The 4953-nt window shown below is 33.6% G+C and overlaps 1 pseudogene; it reads left to right on the top strand.

Annotated features, from left to right (window-relative positions):
- Positions 1 to 2020: 2020 nt before the first annotated feature.
- LOC107606751 (plasma membrane ATPase 2-like) lies at positions 2021 to 3372 on the top strand (annotated as a pseudogene).
- The last annotated feature ends 1581 nt before the right edge of the window (positions 3373 to 4953 follow it).

Here is a 4953-nt window from a genome sequence, read left to right as displayed (position 1 = left end):
TAAATTTTATTTTTTGTATTTTTATTACAAAATTAATTTTTATTTTTATAAAAAAGGCAACCCTTTTATTAGTTGCATATTTTGAATATTAGACAACACTTGTATGGTTGCATATCCAAAAGAAAAAGCAATACTTGTATAGGTTGTATATCCAAAAGAAAAGGCAACACTTGTATAGGTTGCATATCCAAAAGAAAAGGCAATACTTTAAAGGGTTGCATATTCAAAACTAATAGGCAACATTTCAAAGGATTGCAAATTCCAACTTATAAGCAACACGTAAAAGAGTTGTATTTTATTGCAAATAGGCAACACTTTTTAGTAGTGACCAAAATACGAGAGAAGAGACAACACTGCAAAAGTGTTGTCTCAAACACACCTTTGAAGTGTTGTTGTTTTTCAACCAAAGGCAACACTTACCAAGTGTTGCTCTCAAAAGCGTTGCTTTTGAAACAAAAAAGTGTTGCCTTGATCTAAGGCAATGGCTGCATATGCAACGCCGCCTAAAATCGTTGCCTTAGGTCCAAAAGTGTTGCCATAGATCAAAAGCAACCTTTTGTCAGCCTTTAGGCAACACTTTTTAAATGTTGCTTCAACCTAAAAATGTTGTAGTGTCTTATCTTATCTCACTTAATTTTTTCTCGATTACTCGTAGTGGAGGAGCTAGAAAGAGGGGCATCACAAGTTACTTCCACATAAAAAAAACAAAGAAAAATGAGAATTTTATAAGATAAAAAATCCATTAAGCTAGAACTCCCATTTGATTCTTTAATATGTTTATTTTGCTCTTTTTTCAAGTAGTTTTGTTGAATAATTGAAAATTTTTTATTGTCTAAGTTATTTTATTTTTATTTTCATAAAAGAAATTCTCCTTCTCTAAAGTAATAAAATTACAGTAAGAACATTGATTTTAAATATATTGGGATGTCACTACTATATTTTAGACTTTCAGTAACATTTGTTAAAATATTAGTATTGTAGATAAAATTATATTTAAGATAACATTTACAATGAAATGTTATTAAATATAGTTAATTTTTTTAAAAAGTTTAAAGAAATGTTACCTATTCTTATTCCTAAACACAAAGGGGTTCATAGTTTCCCAAAAACCCTCTCACGAACCATTGCATGTTTTCAGTTTTCTCGCTCAGTGCTTTCAATCGGTGCTCACAATCATTATTTCCTTTGAAATCAAGAATAAAAAAAATCATTCTCCAAAACAATCTCTTCCTCTCTCTCTTTCTCTATCTCTAGATCGTGATTTGTTCTCCTTGGAATCTTTCTCAATCTCAATCTAATTCAAGGGTTTGATTATTCTCAATTCTGATTATTTCATTTTCGTTTCATGCTTGTTCTGAATTTTTTTTTTAAATTTGTTCCCAAAAATTACGTGCAGAAGAAGAGTTGCATTATTCGAATCTGATCGTAGTGTGCGTGAGTGATTGAATCGGAATTGCGATGAGAAGGGAAAAATTCAAGAGCAAACCCACCGGTCGCCACCAGTTCTCCACGCCGGAAGATCTCCGTAAGCATTGCATGCTCTCACTCTCACTTTCACTCTCAGTGCTATGAATCTCTCAGTCTTGCTCTGTCTCCATCTCAATCTCTGAATACTTTGAATCTTTGGATTTCATTCTGCCTCCTCAGTTGCTTTCTACTTGTAAGTTAAATTTTCGTTGTCTTCTTTCTTGTTCTCTTCAATTTGGGAGTTTAGGTCCTTTAGATCATGTTTTTTTTAATTAATGCTGATTTTATATTAAATCCTTCAAGTCTTGTAAACCATGCATACTTGAGATTAATGATTATGAATGTTAGGTCTTCTCTCCTAGAATTGAGCTATTTTGGCCAATAAAATAATCAGAGGTGGTTGCTCTTCCACACCTGAGGCTGAGGTTGAAGAATCTACCGTCAAGACTTCCAATCTTTTTATCCTCTGGCAGGTAATTCCATTATTTCTTTCTCTCTCGTTTTTCTTTTTCAATTATTTTAAATTAATTCAATTTCTGTGTGATTTGTTTTAATGAATAAGCAAACTGGAATCGCTTCTCTTTGTGTGGCTTGAACCTATCACGCTAAAGGTTATTATTATTATTATTATTATTATTATTATTATTATTATTATTATTATTATTATTATTATTAATTTGTTTTTTCTTTTTTTCTGCTTGCTGATTAATACCAAAGGCACGTGCAGGTATGCAAGAAGTACATTTTCTTCCTTTCAATCCAACTGATAAGAGGACTGCATTGACCTATATTGATCAAGATGGTAAAATGTATAGAGTAAGCAAAGGTGCACTAAACAGGTAATTTACCATCATTTATATACTTTTATAGTTAACTGTTAATATTTTGTCTTTTTTATTCTCATTGAGTTGTAACATGATGGCTAGATCCTACACCTTGCCCACAACAAATCAGACATCGAACACAGAGTTCATGCAGTGATTGATAAGTTTGCAGAACGCGGTCTGCGATCTCTTGCTGTAGCATACCAGGTAATTGATGAATTCGTCACATTGTCATTTGCTATATTTGCTTGCTTATATTTTAAGATAGTAGAAATGGTATGATTATGTTAACTTCTCCATTTCATAAAGGAAGTTCCCGATGGAAGGAAAGAAAGTGCTGCAGGCCCATGGCAGTTTATTGGCCTTATGCCCCTCTTTGACCCACCTAGACATGATAGTGCCGAAACAATACGGAGGGCACTAAATCTCAGAGTAAATGTCAAAATGATTATAGGTCCATAGTCAACACCTTTGACTTGGTTGTGTTATTGTACAGAATCATTGTAATTAAGTTTGCAAAGATTGGGAATTGGCTGTTGTATTGATTATCATGACAGTTAAGAATTTGGGCAACACAAAGTATCCTTTAGAAATGAATATAATCATTTATATATCTTTCCTTTTTTTGTTATCAGGTGATCAACTAGTTATAAGAAAGGAAACAGGATGACGCTTGGGAATGGGTACCAATATCTACCCTTCATCTGGTTTACTTGAACAGGACAAGGATGAATCCATTGCTGCCTTGCCTATTGATGAACTAATCGAAAAAGCAGATGGATTTGCTGGTGTATTTCCTAGTATGTCTCGATATTATCCCGGGGACTTCACGTGTACTCGAATAAGTATTAATATGATTGTTGTTTTATATTTTTGGTCAGAACACAAGTATAAGATTGTGAAGCGTTTGCAAGTGAGGAAACATATCTGTGGAATATCTAGTGATGGAGTGAATGATGCACCTGCTCTAAAGAAGGCAGACATTGGTATAGCTGTCGCCGATGCCACGGATGCTGCTCGTAGTGCATCTGATATTGTTTTAACAGAACCTGGTCTTAGTGTTATCATAAGTGCTTGCTAGTTTTCTTGTTTAAGGTGATTTACCTTGCCTAGTAACGTTTTTTTTCGCACTCGTGAATATGTGGAGGAAATATCCAACTCCGCTCGACCCTCTCATTCGTTCCAATAAGCCAAAGGATAAAAGGTAAATTTAACTAACTACCACTCTCACCCTCACTCTGGCTCATTCCTCTACATTACATTGTTTATTTCTAGTTCTGATATGATGCGAATGCTTCTTTAGTTGGATTTGGATATTTTAATATGAAAACTGCAATAGCAATTTTGAGCTCCTCTATCTGCATTATCATGTAACTCAGTTTAGCAGAATATCTACAGGTTCCCGTTTGACTCTAGCCTTGTTCAACCAAAAGATTCAAGAGGCAACCGTGATGCTTCTGCACTTCTTGATGAGGTTAGTTGCTTCTTGTACCGCACCTTTGGTATGCATTTCCCATAAAAGAGGATTTGTATGTTTCGAATTGAGGTATCTTCTCTGTCTACAGGTTGATATGCTCCACGAAGAGAATGAAAGCATACTTGACAAGGTATTTTAATATTATTTCTTTATCCCTCTTGATGCTTATAGTACTAACCTTGGTTGAAACCGATACACATAGCTCAGAGTTGAGGAAGAGAGATACAAAGAAGTAGAGGCCAGAGTTAGGGAGCTTGAGAAACAATTACTTGCTTTATTTCTTTCTTGGTATATGATTGAGGTTTACTAAATGATTGTCTACTTGTTCTCTGTTGACATTCTTAAATAGTTCACCTTTAAATATAAATGACAAAAAGCTAAGGAGGAATGTTAGGAAAAAGGCATGAAATAAAGACTTCTTATTCTTCATTTCATACTAATTTGACAGCATTATAGGATAAATATGTTCTCGTGTTATTTCTTCTTTAGTAATAATTTTTACTTTTCTGTTTCATGAACCCTTGGTTTTTCCAGATATAATTATAATCAGTTTTAAGCAGGTGATGAAGCCCCAGATAAGAGGAGCAAACTTGTTCCAGACTTGAATGATCTTACTAGAGAAGGAAATATCGAGAGTATGCTTTCAGTTAAAATGGGACTGAAGGAGCTTGCATCTTTAAAGGTTTCTTTGAATGCATTGATTTTCTTGTTTTCCTAAAATTCCTCTAGTGCATATTTTCATAATTAAACCATTTAAAATTTTCATGTTTTTGTTTATAAGGCATTGTATTTGCTGCTATGAATTCCCAATTAATAGTTGTCATGCATAACCTGTCAAATCATTTTTTCTTTTTCATTTTGGTTGCTTACTTTAGGTTGAGGATACTATTGTATAAGTATTAGCCCAACAAATTTGATTTTTAAACTGTTCAGGTAGTTCTTATTTCTTAGATTAGAACATTAGAAATCATCTTCAGCTAGTGGAAAATAGTTTAATTTTTGCTGCATATTACATTAATGATTTTCAAGTGGTAGGTAAGCTCATCCTTTTTCCCTTTGTCTCGAGTTCGAGCCCTTGGATGTATATAAAACTGTATTGAGAAAAGCAGTTATAGTTCCTCCAGTCATGTTAGTATACCAGCGGCAAAGACTCATGGTTTTCATTCTTACCTTAATTGTGCTTAT

The sequence above is a fragment of the Arachis ipaensis genome, chromosome B1 (assembly GCF_059453495.1).
Source record: "Arachis ipaensis isolate K30076 ecotype BB chromosome B1, ASM5945349v1, whole genome shotgun sequence".
Taxonomy (NCBI): domain Eukaryota; kingdom Viridiplantae; phylum Streptophyta; class Magnoliopsida; order Fabales; family Fabaceae; genus Arachis; species Arachis ipaensis.
This window is presented reverse-complemented; position numbering and strand designations above follow the sequence as displayed.